We start from the raw sequence: 19,349 nt of genomic DNA on the forward strand, positions 1-19,349 counted from the left end.
GGTTGAGGATAGACAAGGGGTTGGAGTGGGGGTAGACAAGGGGGTTGGTTGGATGGGGGGTAGACAAGGGGGATAGGGTAGGCAAGGGGGTTGGGTTAAACAAGGGGGTTGGAATGGGGGGTAGACAACGGGGGTTGGAGTGGGGGTAGACAAGGGGGTTGGCGTAGGGGTAGACAAGGGGTTAGGGTAGACAAGGGTGTTGGGGATAGACAAGGGGGTTGATGATAGACAAGGGGGTAGACAAGGGGTTTGGATGGGGGGGTAGACAAGGTGGTTGGATGGGGGGTAGACAAGGGGGTTGGAGTGGGGGTAGACAAGGGGGGTTGGGGATAGACAAGGGCGTTGGGTTTGGGGGTAGACAAGGGGGTTGAGGATAGACAAGGGGGTTGAGGATAGACAAGGGGGGTTGGAGTGGGGGTAGACAAGGGGGATAGGGTAGGCAAGGGGGTTGGGTTAAACAAGGGGGTTGGAATGGGGGTAGACAAAGGGGTTGGAGTGGGGGGTAGACAAGGGGGTTGGCGTAGGGGTAGACAAGGGGGTTAGGGTAGACAAGGGTGTTGGGGATAGACAAGGGGGTTGATGATAGACAAGGGGGTTGAGGATAGACAAGGGGGTAGACAAGGGGGTTGGATGGGGTAGACAAGGGGGTTGGATGGGGGGGTAGACAAGGGGGTTGGAGTGGGGGTAGACAAGGGGGGTTGGGGATAGACAAGGGCGTTGGGTTGGGGGGTAGACAAGGGGATTGGAATGGGGCTAGACAAGGGGGTTGGAGTGGGGATAGACAAGGGGGTTGGAGTTGGGGGTAGAAAAGGGGGTTGGACGGGGGGTAGACAAGGGTGTTGGAGTGGGGGTAGACAAGGGGGTTGGAGTGGGGGTAGACAAGGGGATTGGCGTGTGGGGTAGACAAGGGGGTTGGCGTGGGGGTAGACAAGGGGGATAGGGTAGGCAAGGGGGTTGGGGCTGGACAAGGGGGTTGAGGATAGACAAGGGGGTTGAGGATAGACAAGGGGGTTGGGGATAGACAAGGGGGTTGAGGGTAGACAGGGGGTTGGATGGGGGTAGACAAGGGGATTGGTCGTGGGGGGTAGACAAGGGGGGTTGGCGTGGGGGGTAGACAAGGGGGATAGGGTAGGCAAGGGGGTTGGGGCTGGACAAGGGGGTTAGGGTAGACAAGGGGGTTGGGGACTAGACAAGGGGGTTGGGATAGACAAGGGGGTGAGGGTAGACAAGGGGGTTGGAATGGGGGTAGACAAGGGGGTGGATGGGGGGTAGACAAGGGGGTTGGATGGGGGGGTAGACACAGGGGTTGGAGTGGGGGTAGACACGGGGGTTTGGAGTGGGGGTAGACAGGGGGTTGGAGTGGGGGTAGACAAGGGGGTTGGAGTGGGGGTAGGGACAAGGGGGTTGGATTGGGGGGTAGAAAAGAGGGTTGCGAGTGGGGGGTAGAAAAGGGTTGGAGTGGGGGTAGACAAGTGGGTTGGAGTGGGGGTAGACAAGGGGGTTGGGATTAGAAAAGGGGGTTGGAGTGGGGGCAGACAAGGGGGTGGATGGGGGGGGATATACAAAGGGGGTTGGAGTGGGGGTAGAACAAGGGGGTTGGATGGGGGTGTAGACAAGGGGATAGGGTAGGCAAGGGGGTTGGGTTTTTAACAAGGGGGTTGGAATGGGGGTAGACAAGGGGTTGGCGTAGGGGTAGACAAGGGGGTTAGGGTAGACAAGGGGGTTGGGGGGGGGACAAGGGGGTTGGGGTGGGGGTAGACAAGGGGGTTGGGATTAGAAAAGGGGGTTGGAGTGGGGGCAGACAAGGGGGTTGGATGGGGGGGGATAGACAAGGGGGTTAGGGTAGACAAGGGGGTTGGGGGGGGGACAAGGGGGTTGGGGATAGACAAGGGGGTTGGATGGGGGGTAGACAAGGGGGTTGGATGGGGGGTAGGACACAGGGGTGGATGGGGGTAGAAAAGAGGGTTGGAGTGGGAGTAGAAAAGAGGGTTGGAGTGGGGGTAGACAAGAGGGTTGGAGTGGGGGTAGACACGGTGGTTGGAGTGGGGGGTAGACAAGGGGGGTTGGGGTAGACAAGGGGGTTGGAGTGGGGGTAGACAAGGGGGTGGATGGGGGGTAGACAAGGGGGTTGGATGGGGGTAGACACAGGGGTTGGAGTGGGGGGTAGACAAGGGGGTTGGAGTGGGGGTAGACAAGGGGGTTGGAGTGGGGGTAGACAAGGGGGTTGGATGGGGGTAGAAAAGAGGGTTGGATGGGGGGTAGACAAGGGGGTTGGATGGGGGGTAGACAAGGGGGTTGGATGGGGGGTAGACACAGGGGTTGGAGTGGGGGTAGACAAGGGGGTTGGAGTGGGGGTAGACAAGGGGGTTGGAGTGGGGGTAGACAAGGGGGTTGGAGTGGGGGGTAGACAAGGGGTTGGAGTGGGGGTAGAACAGAGGGTTGGAGTGGGGGTAGAAAAGGGTTGGAGTGGGGGTAGACAAGGTGTTTGGAATGGGGGGGTAGACAAGGTGTTTGGAGTGGGGGTAGACAAGTGGGTTGGAGTGGGGGTAGACAAGGGGGTTGGGATTAGAAAAGGGGGTTGGAGTGGGGGCAGACAAGGGGGTTGGATGGGGGGGATAGACAAGGGGGTTGGAGTGGGGGTAGACAAGGGGGTTGGATGGGGGGTAGACAAGGGGGATAGGGTAGGCAAGGGGGTTGGGTTTAAACAAGGGGGTTGTAATGGGGGTAGACAAGGGGGTTGGAGTGGGGGTAGACAAGGGGTTGGCGTAGGGGTAGACAAGGGGGTTAGGGTAGACAAGGGGGTTGGGGATAGACAAGGGGGTTGGATGGGGGGTAGACAAGGGGGTTGGATGGGGGGTAGACACAGGGGTTGGATGGGGGGGTAGAAAAGAGGGTTGGAGTGGGAGTAGAAAGAGGGTTGGAGTGGGGGTAGACAAGAGGGTTGGAGTGGGGGTAGACAAGGGGGTTGGAGTGGGGGTAGACAAGGGGGTTGGAGTGGGGGTAGACAAGGGGGTTGGAGTGGGGGTAGACAAGGGGGTTGGAGTGGGGATATGGGGTAGACAAGGGGGTTGGAGGGTGGGTAGACAAGGGGGTTGGAGTGGGGTAGACAGGAGGGTTGGATTGGGGGTAGACAAGGGGGTTGGAGTGGGGGGTAGACAGGAGGGTTGGATTGGGGGTAGACAAGGGGGTTGGAGTGGGGGTAGACAAGGGGGTTGTAGTGGGGATGTGGGGGTAGACAAGGGGGTTGGAGTGGGGGTAGACAAGGGGGTTGGAGTGGGGGTAGACAAGGGGGTTGGAGTGGGGGTAGACAAGGGGGTTGGAGTGGGGGTAGACAAGGGGGTTGGAGAAGGGTAGACAAGGGGGTTGGAGTGGGGATGTGGGGGTAGACAATGGGGTTAGACAAGGGGGTTGGAGTGGGGTAGACAAGGGGGTTGGAGTGGGGTAGACAAGAGGGTTGTAAGGGGGGTAGACAAGGGGGTGGAGTGGGGATGTGGGGGTAGACAATGGGGTTAGACAAGGGGGTTGGAGTGGGGTAGACAAGGGGGTTGGAGTGGGGTAGACAAGAGGGTTGTAAGGGGGGGTAGACAAGGTGTTTGGAGTGGGGGTAGACAAGTGGGTTGGAGTGGGGGTAGACAAGGGGGTTGGGGTAGACAAGTGGGTTGGAGTGGGGGTAGACAAGGGGGTTGGGGTAGACAAGGGGGTTGGAGTGGGGGTAGACAAGGTGTTTGGAGTGGGGGCAGACAAGGGGGTAGACAAGGTGGTTGGAGTGGGTGTAGACAAGGGGGTTGGAGTGGGGATATGGGTTAAACAAGAGGGATGGAGTGGGGGTAGACAAGGGGTTGGAGAGGGCTAGACAAGATGGTTGGAGTGGGGGTAGACAAGGGGGATGGTGTGGGGGTAGACAAGGGGGTTGGAGTGGGGGTAGACAAGGGGGTTGGAGAAGGGTAGACAAGGGGGTTGGAGAAGGGTAGACAAGGGGGTTGGAGTGGGGGTAGACAAGGGGGTTTGAGTGGGGATGTGGGGGTAGACAATGGGGTTAGACAAGGGGGTTGGAGTGGGGATGTGGGTTAAACAAGAGGGTTGGAGAGGGGTAGACAAGGGGGTTGGAGAGGGGTAGACAAGAGGGTTGGAGTGGGGGTAGACAAGGGGGTTTGAGTGAGGGTAGACAAGGGGGTTGGAGTGGTGGTAGACAAGGGGGTTGGAGTGGGGGTAGACAAGGGGGTTGGAGTGGGGGTAGACAGGGGGGTTGGAGTGGGGGTAGACAAGAGGGTTGTAGTAGGGGTAGACAAGGGGGTTGGAGTGGGGGTAGACAAGGGGGTTGGAGTGGGGATTTGGGGGTAGACAAGGGGGTTGAGTGGGGGTAGACAAGAGGGTTGAAGTGGGGATTTGGGGGTAGACAAGGGGGTTGAGTGGGGGTAGACAAGAGGGTTGGAGTGGGGGTAGACAAGAGGGTTGGAGTGGGGATGTGGGGGTGGACAAGAGGGTTGGAGTGGGGGTAGACAAGGGGGTTGGAGTGGGGGTAGACATGGGGTTTGGAGGGTGGGTAGACAAGGGGTTGGAGTGGGGGTAGACAGGGGGTTGGAGTGGGTTTAAACAAGAGGGTTGGAGTGGGGGTAGACAAGGGGTTTGGAGAGGGGTAGACAAGAGGGTTGGAGTGGGGGTAGACAAGGGGGTTGGAGGGTGGGTAGACAAGGGGGTTGGAGTGGGGGTAGACAAGAGGGTTGGAGTGGGGGTAGACAAGGGGGTTGGAGTAGGGATGTGGGGGTAGACAAGGGGGTTGGAGTGGGGGTAGACAAGAGGGTTGGAGTGGGGGTAGACAAGAGGGTTGGAGTGGGGGTAGACAAGAGGGTTGGAGTAGGGGTAGACAAGAGGGTTGGAGTAGGGGTAGACAAGGGGGGTTGGAGTAAGGATGTGGGGGTAGACAAGGGGGTTGGAGTGGGGGGTAGACAAGAGGGTTGGAGTAGGGGTAGACAAGAGGGTTGGTTGTAGGGGTAGACAAGGGGGTTGGAGTGGGGGTAGACAAGGGGGTTGGAGTGGGGGTAGACAAGGTGTTTGGAGTGGGGGTAGACAAGTGGGTTGGAGTGGGGGTAGACAAGGGGGTTGGGGTAGACAAGTGGGTTGGAGTGGGGGTAGACAAGGTGTTTGGAGTGGGGGCAGACAAGGGGGTTGGAGTGGGGGTAGACAAGGGGGTTGGAGTGGGGGTAGACAAGGTGGTTGGAGTGGGTGTAGACAAGGGGGTTGGAGTGGGGATATGGGTTAAACAAGAGGGATGGAGTGGGGGTAGACAAGGGGTTGGAGAGGGGTAGACAAGGGGGTTGGAGTGGGGTAGACAAGAGGGTTGGAGTGGGGGTAGACAAGGGGGTTGGAGCAGGGATGTGGGGGTAGACAAAGGGGTTGGAGTGGGGGTAGACAAGGGGGTTGGAGTAGGGATGTGGGGGTAGACAAAGGGGTTGGAGTGGGGGTAGACAAGGGGGTTGGAGTAGGGATGTGGGGGTAGACAAGACGGTTGGAGTGGGGGTAGACAAGGGGGTTGGAGTAGGACTGTGGGGGTAGACAAGGGGGTTGAAGTGGGGGTAGACGAGGGGGTTGGAGTGGGGTAAACAAGAGGGTTGGAGTGGGGATGTGGGGGTAGACAAGGGGGTTGGAGTGGGGGTAGACAAGGGGGTTGGAGTGGGGGGTAGACAAGGGGGTTGGAGTGGGGGTATACAAGGGGGTTGGAGTGGGGGTAGACAAGGGGGTTGGAGTGGGGGTAGACAAGGGGTTTGGAGGGTGGGTAGACAAGGGGGTTGGAGGGTGGGTAGACAAGGGGTTGGAGGGTGGGTAGACAAGGGGGTTGGAGAGGGGTTGACAAGAGGGTTGGAGTGGGGTAAACAAGAGGGTTGGAGTGGGGTAAACAAGAGGGTGGAGTGGGGGTAGACAAGGGGGTTGGAGTGGGGGGTAGACAAGGGGGTTGGAGGGGGGGTAAACAAGAGGGTTGGAGTTGGGGTAGACAAGGGGGTTGGAGTGGGGGTAGACAAGGGGGTTGGAGTGGGGGTAGACAAGGGGGTTGGACTGGGGGTAGACAAGGGGGTTGTAGTGGGGTAGACAAGAGGGTTGGAGTGGGGTAGACAAGAGGGTTGGAGTGGGGGTAGACAAGAGGGTTGGAGTGGGGGGTAGACAAGAGGGTTGGAGTGGGGGTAGACAAGAGGGTTGGAGTGGGGATGTGGTGTAGACAAGGGGTTGGAGTGGGGGTTAGACAAGGGGGTTGGAGAGGGGGATATGGGGTAGACAAGGGGGTTGGAAGTGGGGGTAGGACAAGGGGGTTGGAGTGGGGTAGACAAGAGGGTTGGAGTGGGGTAGACAAGAGGGTTGGAGTGGGGGTAGACAAGGGGTTTGGAGTAGGGGTAGACAAAGGGGTTGGAGTGGGGGTAGACAAAGGGGTTGGAGTGGGGTAGACAAGAGGGTTGGAGTGGGGATGTGGGTGTAGACAAGGGGGTTGGAGTGGGGGTAGACAAGAGGGTTGGAGTGGGGGTAGACAAGAGGGTTGGAGTGGGGATTGGGTGTAGACAAGGGGTTGGAGTGGGGGTAGACAAGAGGGTTGGAGTGGGGGTAGACAGGGGGGTTGGAGTGGGGATATGGGGTAGACAAGGGGGTTGGAGTGGGGGTAGACAAGGGGGTTGGAGTGGGGGTAGACAAGGGGGTTGGAGTGGGGGTAGACAAGGGGGTTGGAGTGGGGTAGACAAGAGGGTTGGAGTGGGGATGTGGGGTAGACAAGGGGGTTTGAGTGGGGGTAGAAAAGGGGGTTGAAGTGGGGTAGACAAGAGGGTTGGAGTGGGGATGTGGGGGTAGACAAGGAGGTTGGAGTGGGGGTAGACAAGAGGGTTGGAGTGGGGATGTGGGGGTAGACAAGGAGGTTGGAGTGGGGTAGACAAGAGGGTTGGAGTGGGGGTAGACAAGGGGGTTGGAGTAGGGGTAGACAAGGGGGTTGGAGTGGGGGTAGACAAGGGGGTTGGAGTGGCGGTAGACAAGGGGGTTGGAGTGGGGGTAGACAAGGGGGTCGGAGTGGGGGTAGACAAGGGCGTTGGAGTGGGGGTAGACAAGGCAGTTGGAGTGGGGTAGACAAGGCAGTTGGAGTGGGGTAGAGAAGAGGGTTGGAGTGTGGTTAGACAAGGGGGTTGGAGTAGGGGTAGACAAGGGGGTTGGAGTGGGGGTAGACAATGGGGTTGGGGTAGACAAGAGGGTTGGAGTGGGGATAGACAAGGGGGTTGGAGTAGGGGTAGACAAGGCAGTTGGAGTGGGGGTAGACAAGGCAGTTGGAGTGGGGTAGACAAGGCAGTTGGAGTGGGGTAGAGAAGAGGGTTGGAGTGTGGTTAGACAAGGGGTTTGGAGTGGGGGTAGACAAGGGGTTTGGAGTGGGGGTAGACAAGGGGTTGGAATGGGGGTAGACAAGGGGTTTGGAGTGGGGGTAGACAAGGGGTTGGAATGGGGGTAGACAAGGGGTTTGGAGTGGGGGTAGACAAGAGGGTTGGAGTGGGATAGACAAGAGGGTTGGAGTGATGGTAGACAAGGCGGTTGGAGTGGGGGTGGACAAGGGGGTGGAGTGGGGGTAGACAAGACTGAACTCCAGTGTTCAACATATACAATACTTTGCAGGTACACATTATGTACAAATAAGTACATTTAAAGATACCTAAAAGTGTAACCCCCAGTATTTACAATGTACTTCTACAGATATTGCACCACTGGGTTTATCCTCCCAGTTGGATGGCAAGGTAGGTCAGGTTGTCATAATGGGTAATGTAATACAAATATAGATAAATAAATATATATAATCTGGGATAACAGTCGTATGGTAGTCAGTGAGGTGGACCTGGGGGTAGACTGGGGGTTGGAACCGAGTAACAGTCGTATGGTAGTCAGTGAGGTGGACCTGGGGGTAGACTGGGGGTTGGAACCGAGTAACAGTCGTATGGTAGTCAGTGAGGTGGACCTGGGGGTAGACTGGGGGTTGGAACCGAGTAACAGTCGTATGGTAGTCAGTGAGGTGGACCTGGGGGTAGACTGGGGGTTGGAACCGAGTAACAGTCGTATGGTAGTCAGTGAGGTGGACCTGGGGGTAGACTGGGGGTTGGAACCGAGTAACAGTCGTATGGTAGTCAGTGAGGTGGACCTGGGGGTAGACTGGGGGTTGGAACCGAGTAACAGTTTTGACTTGCCTTGGAAATCTATGGCTTGGAGATTGGAGACAGGAGACAGAGCTTTTTTGGCATATTTTAGACGTGCCTTCATTACGTATTCACAACCCTTTACTTTTTCACACATTTTGTTGTTGTTACATCTTGCGTTTAAAATTGATTTAAATTGAGATTTGTTGTCACTTGCCTACAAACAATACCCCATCATGTCAAAATGGAATTATGTTTTAATGATTTAAAAAAATAAAAATCTGGAGTCAATAAGTATTCAACCCCTTTGTTTATGGCCAACCTAAATAAATTCAGTAGTAATAATGTGCTTATGTCACGCCCTGACCATAGAGAGCTGTTTATTCTCTATGTTGGTTGGGGTGTGACAGTGACTAGGGTGGTTTATCTAGGTGAATTTGAGATTTCGTGGGATCTTGTCTAGGTATAGTTGCCTGTGAGCACTATTTTGAGCTTCACATTTCAGTTGTTCGTGTTTTTGTTCTTTAAGTTTCTCTTCCAAATAAAAGGATGGAAACATACCACTCTGCATCTTGGTCCCCTCCTTATAACGATCGTGACAGCTTAACAATTCACATAATAAGTTGCATGGACTCTCTGTGCAATAATAGGGTTTAACATGATTTCTGAATGACTACCTCATCTCTGTACCAACACATACAATTATCTGTAAGGTCACTCAGTCAAGCAGTGAATTTAAAGCACAGATTCAACCACAAAGACCAGGGAGGTTTTACAATGCCTCACAAAGAAGGGCACCTATTGGTAGATGGGTTAAAAGAAACAGACATTGAATATCCCTTTGAGCATGGTGAAGTTATTAATTACAATAAATATCAAATCAAATCAAATCTTATTTGTCACATACACATGGTTAGCAGATGTTAATGCGAGTGTAGCGAAATGCTTGTGCTTCTAGTTCCGACAATGCAGTAATAACGAACAAGTAATCTAACTAACAATTCCAAAAAAAACTACTGTCTTATACGCAGTGTAAGGGCATAAAGAATATGTACATAAGGATATATGAATGAGTGATGGTACAGAGCAGCATAGGCAAGATACAGTAGATGATATCGAGTACAGTATATACATATGAGATGAGTATGTAAACCAAGTGGCATAGTTAAAGTGGCTAGTGATACATGTATTACATAAGGATGCAGTCGATGATATAGAGTACAGTATATACATATGAGATGAGTATGTAAACCAAGTGGCATAGTTAAAGTGGCTAGTGATTCATGTATTACATAAGGATGCAGTCGATGATATAGAGTACAGTATATACATATGAGATGAGTATGTAAACCAAGTGGCATAGTTAAAGTGGTTAGTGATACATGTATTACATAAGGATGCAGTCGATGATATAGAGTACAGTATATACATATGAGATGAGTATGTAAACCAAGTGGCATAGTTAAAGTGGCTAGTGATACATGTATTACATAAGGATGCAGTCGATGATATAGAGTACAGTATATACATATGAGATGAGTATGTAAACCAAGTGGCATAGTTAAAGTGGCTAGTGATACATGTATTACATAAGGATGCAGTCGATGATATCGAGTACAGTATATACATATGAGATGAGTATGTAAACCAAGTGGCATAGTTAAAGTGGCTAGTGATACATGTATTACATAAGGATGCAGTCGATGATATCGAGTACAGTATATACATATGAGATGAGTATGTAAACCAAGTGGCATAGTTAAAGTGGCTAGTGATACATGTATTACATAAGGATGCAGTCGATGATATAGAGTACAGTATATACATATGAGATGAGTATGTAAACCAAGTGGCATAGTTAAAGTGGCTAGTGATACATGTATTACATAAGGATGCAGTCGATGATATAGAGTACAGTATATACATATGAGATGAGTATGTAAACCAAGTGGCATAGTTAAAGTGGCTAGTGATTCATGTATTACATAAGGATGCAGTCGATGATATAGAGTACAGTATCTACGTAAATAACCTAAAAAGCAAGGCCAAATCTGCACTGGAGATGCTTACCAAGAAGACAAGGAATGTTCCTGAGCAACCGAGTAACAGTATTGACTTGACTTGAAAATCTATGGCTTGAAAATAGTTGTCTAGCAATGATCAACAACCAATCACATCTCCATCTCAAAAATAAATGTTAAAGATAATGACTAAACTAATTTGACAGCACTTGAAGTACTTAGAAAATAATGAGCAAATATTGTACAAACCAGGTGTAAAGCTCATAGAGACGTACCCAGAAAGACTCACAGCTGTAATCGCTGCCAAAGGTGATTCTACAAAGTATTGACTCAGTGGTGTGAATACTTATGTAATTTAATTAGTTGTGTGTTTCATTTTCAATACATTTGCAAAAATGTATAAGAACATGTTTTCACTTTGTCATTACGGGTAATTGTGTTTAGATCGGAGAAAAAATAAATAATATTTAAACCATTTTGAATTCAGGCTGTAACACAACTGTCACGTTCTGACCTTTATTTCCTTTGTTTTGTCGTGATTTAGTCTGGTCAGGGCGTGAGTTGGGGTGGGCAGTCTATGTTTGTTTTTCTATGATTTTGGGATTTCTATGTTCCGGCCTAAGTATGGTTCTCAATCAGAGGCAGGTGTCATTAGTTGTCTCTGATTGAGAATCGTACTTAGGTAGCCTGGGTTTCACTGTGTGTTTGTGGGTGTTTATTTCCGTGTCTGTATTTTTCACCACACGGTACTGGTTTGGTTTTCGTTCGTTTATTGTATTCAGTTGTTCATGTTGAGTATTTCGTATTAAAAGAACCATGGACACTTACCACGCCGCATATTGGTCCTCCGATCCTTCTTGCCTCTCCTCTTCAGACGAAGAGGAGGAAAACTTTTACAAACAACAAAATGGGTCTGAATACTTCCTGAAGAAAACTGTACAGGATAACAAACTCATTGTTACGGTTTTCTTCCTGGGAAGGAGAGGAGGACCAAAATGCAGCATGGTTATGGTTGAACATCTTTAATAAAGATGATAACGTGAACAATATACATATACAAAACAAAACAAAACAAACACAGGAAAATCGAAACAGTCCTAACTGGTGCAAAACACAGAGACAGGAAACAATCACCCACGAAATACCCAAAGAACATGGCTGCCTAAATATGGTTCCCAATCAGAGACAACGATAAACACCTGCCTCTGATTGAGAACCACTCTAGGCAACCATTGACTTACCTAGAATACTACACTGAACACAACCCCATTAATCTAATAAACCCCTAGACAAGCTGAAACACAATAAATCCCCCATGTCACACCCTGACCTAACCACAATAATAAAGAGAGCACAGAATACTAAGGCCAGGGCGTGACACTCATTGAATGAGAGGCAACATAAAAGCAACTATTTAGATATTTCTTCTTTCCTGATTAAATGTCCACTGGGAACAGGAAGGAAGGTTGAGAGGACAGCCTGAAGGTAATTCACTTTGCACACAACAGCAGCATCCAGGTCTCCACTGAGTACGGACGGGAGCCGCAGCTGTTCACTGAGGTAAACAATGCAATTGTATATACAATTATTACATATACTGTAGTCTTTCAAATGTGTGGATGACTTGGTGTTTGTCTATTAGTGTTGTTCGTCTATTGGTGGTGGTTGTTGTCTATTGGTGTTGGTTGTTGTCTATTGGTGTTGTCTATTGGTGGTGGTGTTGTCTATTGGTGGTGGTGTTGTCTATTGGTGGTGGTGTTGTCTATTGGTGGTGGTGTTGTCTATTGGTGGTGGTGTTGTCTATTGGTGGTGGTGGTGTCTATTGGTGGTGGTGTTGTCTATTGGTGGTGGTGGTGTCTATTGGTGGTGGTGGTGTCTATTGGTGGTGGTGTTGTCTATTGGTGGTGGTGTTGTCTGGTGGTGTTGTCTATTGGTGGTGGTGTTGTCTATTAGTGTTGTTGGTCTATTGCTATTTTTGTATAACATACTTTCAGATCACTGAAACCCCACCTGATGTGGAAGTTATCGAAACAGATCCAGAACGCCTCAGAGGACCACCTTCAGGCACGGATTGAGAAGGATACGGAGGTTTTTGAACCAGGTAAAAATGATTGTCCACTGTTCATTTATATTCTGGCCCTCCAAAAGATATCTAAGAAATGTATTTCTAATATGAACAAAATAAATTGCATTCATTCCTGTTATCAATCAAGGTGAGACTGAACATGGACAAGACACAGGAGAAACAGACTGGCTGTGCCTGTTGAGAACAAGGGGGAGACTGAACATGGACAAGACACAGGAGAAACAGACTGGCTGTGCCTGTTGAGAACAAGGTGAGACTGAACATGGACAAGACACAGGAGAAACAGACTGACTTCCTGTTGAGGTCAAGGGACAGGCAGAACTTCCCACCCACACAGCAACCACCTCCTCTATATATTCCACACACCAGGATCCAGTATTTTAGTCTATGATTATTATGTAAGTGTAAAAAATAAATAAATCTGTGAAAATGAATTCATGACACAACTGTTCCAAAAGACTATCACAGTTTATGTATTACAATCTTAAATATTAGCAGGTTGGTTTTCACAGCTGTTTCACAAGGGGTTCATTATTGTAGATTGTAAGGTATTCGTTGATGGTATTTATTTGTTCCACACGATTCCTTGTTGTATCCTAGGACCTACGACAGATACATATGAGTACATAAGGTTGAGTAACGTTATTGTGTCAAGCAGATGACACGTTTTCTTTGCCATTTCCCTAACGTAGCGACGCTTAAGACATGGATTTCGATATTGTAATGTTAACAAGGTACCCAAAAGTAGTTCAAATTAATATTTTCATTTTATTAGGTAAACAAAACTTGCTCAAAAAGTGAGATGGTCGCGGAAATCAGTCTTGTTTGCATAGCGATGATTAAAAGAATGTTATTTAGGCAGTAATGATGTCCAAAATTCTAATCATTAGGTTATCACACCGTTGATATAGTAACGGACACTAATTGTTCATCGAATCCCCTTGTGACTCAGAAGGGGACACCTAGAAGTTAGAGCGTTGGGCCAGTAACGGAAAGGTTGATCTAGCCAGGAACCGGAGAGTTGATGAACCTACAGCACCTCTTACTGGAGAGTAGATCTATTAACAGCCACACGTTAGTCTCCCATCCAGGGTTTTAACTAAGCCCAGCCCTGTCCTGTCCTACACTGCCCAGCCCTGTCCTGTCCTACACTGCCCAGCCCTGTCCTGTCCTACACTGCCCTGCCCTGTCCTGTCCTACACTGCCCTGCCCTGTCCTACACTGCCCTGCCCTGTCCTACACTGCCCTGCCCTGCCCTACACTGCCCAGCCCTGCCCTGTCCTGTCCTACACTGCCCAGCCCTGTCCTGTACTACACTGCCCTGTCCTACACTGCCCTGTCCTGTCCCGCCCTGTCCTGTCCTTTCCTGTCCTACACTGCCCAGCCCTGTCCTGCCCTGCCCTACACTGCCCTGCCCTGTCCTACACTGCCCAGCCCTGCCCTGCCCTACAATTCCCTGTCCTACACTGCCCTGCACTGCCCTGTCCTGTCCTTTCCTGTCCTACACTGCCCAGCCCTGCCCTGTCCTACACTGCCCTGCCCAGCCCTGCCCTGTTCTACACTGCCCAGCCCTGCCCTACACTGCCCTGCCCTACACTGCCAAGCCCAGCCCTGTCCTACACTGCCCAGCCCTGGCCTACACTGCCAAGCCCAGCCCTGTCCTACACTGCCCAGCCCTGCCCTACACTGCCCTGCCCTACACTGCCAAGCCCAGCCCTGTCCTACACTGCCCAGCCCTGCCCTACACTGCCAAGCCCTGTCCTACACTGCCCTGCCCTACACTGCCCAGCCCTGGCCTGCCCTACACTGCCCAGCCCTGCCCTGTCCTACACTGCCCAGCCCTGCCCTGCCCTGTTCTACACTGCCCAGCCCTGCCCTACACTGCCCAGCCCTGCCCTGCCCTGTCCTACACTGGCCTGCCCTACACTGCCCAGCCCAGCCCTACACTGCCAGCCCTGCCCAGCCCTGCCCTACACTGCCCAGCCCTGTCCTACACTGCCCTGCCCTACACTGCCCAGCCCTACACTGCCCTGTCCTACACTGCCCTGTCCTGTCCTACACTGCCCAGCCCAGCACTGCCCAGTCCTGTCCTACACTGCCCAGCCCTGGCCTGTTCTACACTGCCCAGCCCTGCCCTACACTGCCCAGCCTAGACCTGCCCTGCCCTACACTGCCCAGCCCAGCCCTACACTGCCAGCCCTGCCCTGTCCTACACTGCCAATCCTGCCCTGCCCAGCCCTGCACTGCCCAGCCCTGCCCAGTCAAGTCCTACACTGCCCTGCCCTACACTGCCCTGCCCAACACTGCCCAGTCCTGTCCTACACTGCCCTGCCCTGCCCAGCCCTGCCCTGCCCAACACTGCCCAGCCTGCCCTACACTGCCCTGTCCTGTCCTACACTGCCCAGTCCTGTCCTACACTGCCCTGCCCAGCCCTGCCCTGCCCAACACTGCCCTGTCCTGTCCTACACTGCCCTGCCCTGTCCTACACTGCCCTGCCCTGTCCTACACTGCCCTGCTTAGATATTTGTCACTGACTGTTACTATGTGTTACTAATGTGCTATCGTGAGAATGGTAGTTGATAAATCTCCACCTAATAGATTCACTGGTCCTTCACTGCTATCAAAGTCATTCCAGAGGGTAAGTTTAACAGAGCAAATGAAATGTAACCATACTGTATCAATCATATATCATCAATGTATCAACAATTTAGGCCTGTATAGCATTTGGGAAGTCATCAATAGCTATTGATTTAATTCAACCCAGGATCCAACTAGGGTTTTCAAGCTTCGGTTGATTTCAAATGGAATTTACAAGTTAGTAAACAAATATGTTCACATCTCCATCTCAAAAATAAATGTTAAAGATGACTAAATCAAATCTAACTGTATTTCAAGTTAATTTAAAGTGTTCTTTGATTTATTCCTATTAATTAACTTTGATTTATGGTTGAAAGGGAGATCTGAACCCAACATATCAATTATTAATTTGCTGACGAACTGGAATTAAAGCCAGACTCACGGGACAGATCTTTCAAAATGTTGATATTTGGTTGCCTTGACAACCAAACGCAATTCATTACCGCACGACAACAGACAACCAAACGCAATTCATTACCGCACGGCAACAGACAACAAAAAGCAATTCATTACCGCACGACAACAGACAACCAAACGCAATTCATTACCGCACGACAACAGACAACCAAACGCAATTCATTACCGCACGACAACAGACAACCAAACGCAATTCATTACCGCACGGCAACAGACAACCAAACGCAATTCATTACCGCACGACAACAGACAACCAAACGCAATTCATTACCGCACGACAACAGACAACCAAACGCAATTCATTACCGCACGGCAACAGACAACCAAACGCAATTCATTACCGCACGACAACAGACAACCAAACGCAATTCATTACCGCACGACAACAGACAACCAAACGCAATTCATTACCGCACGGCAACAGACAACCAAACGCAATTCATTACCGCACGACAACAGACAACCAAACGCAATTCATTACCGCACAGCAACAGATTAAATAGCCTGTTAACCAAGTGATAGACTGTTCTCTCTGCTACCGCACGGCAAGCGGTATCGGAGCGGCAAGTCTTGGACCAAAAGGCTCCTCAACAGCTTCTACCCCCAAGCCATTAGACTGCTGAACAATTCATAAAAATTGCCACCGGACAATTTAAATTTTTAGTTTAGCCTACTTGGTAAATATTTTCTTCTTCTTGAACTGCACTGTTGGTTAAGGGCTTGTTAGTAAGCATTTCACCGTAAAGCTTACACTTAGTTGTATTCGGCGCATGTGACAAATAAAGTTTGATTTGAACGTGTGGAAAACTAAAAGTTAAAGAGCATGATTAAAGGGGAAATCCACTGAAAAACTAAATGTCGGTATTGTTTTCATCAGTCCACTGTTGATACAGTCCCAAAAATGTTTTGCACGTCAGCAGTCGAGTTTTCAAGATATTGGACTTTCAACACGCAAAAGTGTCAACAGCCACATCATCAATATGATGCCAAAAAAGCATATAATTCAAAAGGCACCACCATGTTGATTCGACCAGCCCAGTGGGATGTGTCTTATTTAAGTTTGACTCACTCTGTAACTTCATTACTTACCTTTATGTCTCACCAGTAGGAGAATCAAAAAGAGGTCAGATCAAGTGCTGTTGCTTTCGACAAATGTAAAGAGAACAGTATATTTTTTGAAAACTTCAAGTCATTTTTCCCCAACACAGTAACAGCCTCTATGACTGTCATTTACCATTGTATCACCTTGTATACAAATACTGACAATCAGATAATGTAGGATAAACCCAGGGACTCTTGAATATAAAGAGCCTATACACTTCAAGGTACATGTCCCCACACAGTTTGTGGCTTACATAACATTGACTTAATGACGTACCGTTCACTGCGTCTACACAGCACAGGCAGCCCAATTCTGGTTCAGTACATGACTAGAGCTGCAGATAGACATGACTAGAGCTGCAGATAGACATGACTAGAGCTGCAGATAGACATGACTAGAGCTGCAGATAGACATGACTAGAGCTGCAGATAGACATGACTAGAGCTGCAGATAGACATGACTAGAGCTGCAGATAGACATGACTAGAGCTGCAGATAGACATGACTAGAGCTGCAGATAGACATGACTAGAGCTGCAGATAGACATGACTAGAGCTGCAGATAGACATGACTAGAGCTGCAGATAGATGAAGAGCTGCATATAGAACTAGAGCTGCTGTAACGGTTTTCTTGAGGTGAAGGGGAGGCGGACCAAAACGCAGCGTGGTTTCTATTCATGGTTCTTTAATACAGACAACTATACATGAACAGACTAACAAAACAAGAACCGTGAAAACCTAAAACAGCCCTATCTGGGGCAACCACAGAGACAATCACCCACAAAACCCAACACCAAACAGGCTACCTAAATATGGTTCCCAATCAGAGACTATGACTAACACCTGCCTCTGATTGAGAACCATATCAGGCCAAACACAGAAACAGACAAACTAGACACACGACATAGAATGCCTACTCAGATCACACCCTGACCAAACAAAACATAGAAACATACAAAGCAAACTATGGTCAGGGTGTGACAGTACCCCCCCCCCCCCCCCCCCCCCCCCCCAAGGTGCGGACTCCGGCCGCAAAACCTGAACCTATTGGGGAGGGTCTGGGTGGGCATCTGTCCGCGGTGGCGGCTCTGGTGCTGGACATGGCCCCCATTTCACCATAGTCTTAGTCTGCCACATTGTCCGCCTCCGTGGCCTCCTAACCACGGCGACCTTTCTAAATAACCCCACGGGACAGAGGGGCTGCTCGGGACAGAGGGGCGGCATCTCGGGACAGAGGGGCTCTGGCGCCTCTGGGCTGACTGGCGGCACTGGCGGCCCCTGGCCGACTGGCGGCACCTGGCAGACTGGCGGCACTGGGCAGACGGGTAGCTCAGATGGCGCTGGGCAGACTGGCGACTCTGATGGCGCTGGGCAGACGGGAAGCTCCGGCGGCGCTGGGCAGACGGGAAGCTCCGGCAACGCTGGAGAGGAAGGCTCTGGCAGTGCTGGACTGAGGAGCTCTGGCGCCTCTGGAATGAGGGGCTCTAGCTCCTCTGGAATGAGGGGCTCTAGCGCCTCTGGAATGAGGGGCGGGAGCTCTGGCAGCGCCAAACAGGCGGGAGACTCCGGCTGCGCTGGAGAGGAGGAATGCTCCGGCAGCGCTGGAGAGGCGGGAGCACCTGTAAGGATGAGACAGCCTGGTGCGGGGGGCTGCCACCGGAGGGCTGGTGCGTGGAGGTGGTACCGGATAGACCGGACCGTGCAGGCACACTGGAGCTCTTGAGCACCGAGCATGCCCAACCTTACCCGGGTGAATGGTCCCGGTCACCCTGCCAGTGCGGCGAGGTGGAATAGCCCGCACTGGGCTATGCAGGTGAACCGGGGACACCGTGCACAAGGCTGGTGCCATGTAAGCTGGCCCAAGGAGACGCACTGGAGACCAGATGCGTAGAGCCGGCTTCATGGCACTTGGCTCGATGCCCACTCTAGCCCGGCCGATACGCGGAGCTGGAATGTACCGCACCGGGCTATGCTCCCGCACTGGGGACACCGTGCGCACTACAGCATAACACGGTGCCTGCCCGGTCTCTCTAGCCCCCCGGGAAGCACAGGAAGTTGGCGCAGGTCTCCTACCTGGCTTCACCACACTTCCTGTGTGCCCCCCCCCCTCCCCCCCCCCCCCTCCCCCCCCAAGACATTTTTGGGGGCTGACTCTCGGCTTCCATCCACGCCGCCGTGCTGCCTCCTCATACCAGCACCTCTCCACCTTCACCGCCTCCAGCTCTTCTTTGGGGCGGCGATATTCTCCAGGCTGTGCCCAGGGACCTTTACCATCCAACTCATCCTCCCATGTCCAGTACTCCTCGAACTGCTCCTGCTGCCTGTTACCACGCCGCTTGGTCCTGTTGTGATGGGTGATTCTGTAACGGTTTTCTTGAGGTGAAGGAGAGGCGGACCAAAACGCAGCGTGGTTTCTATTCATGGTTCTTTAATACAGACAACTATACATGAACAGACTAACAAAACAAGAACCGTGCAAACCTAAAACAGCCCTATCTGGGGCAACCACAGAGACAATCACCCACAAAACCCAACACCAAACAGGCTACCTAAATATGGTTCCCAATCAGAGACAATGACTAACTAACACCTGCCTCTGATTGAGAACCATATCAGGCCAAACACAGAAACAGACAAACTAGACACACACCATAGAATGCCCACTCAGATCACACCCTGACCAAACAAAACATAGAAACATACAAAGCAAACTATGGTCAGGGTGTGACAACTACAGATAGAGCTGCAGATAGACATAGAGCTGTAGATAGACATAGAGCTGTAGATAGACATAGAGCTGTAGATAGACATAGAGCTGCAGATAGACATAGAGCTGTAGATAGACATAGAGCTGTAGATAGACATAGAGCTGCAGATAGACATAGAGCTGCAGATAGACATAGAGCTGCAGATAGAACTAGATCTGATCTGAGTCCTTATTCTG

This window comes from Oncorhynchus kisutch, linkage group LG12, assembly GCF_002021735.2.
Source record: "Oncorhynchus kisutch isolate 150728-3 linkage group LG12, Okis_V2, whole genome shotgun sequence".
Lineage (NCBI taxonomy): Eukaryota > Metazoa > Chordata > Actinopteri > Salmoniformes > Salmonidae > Oncorhynchus > Oncorhynchus kisutch.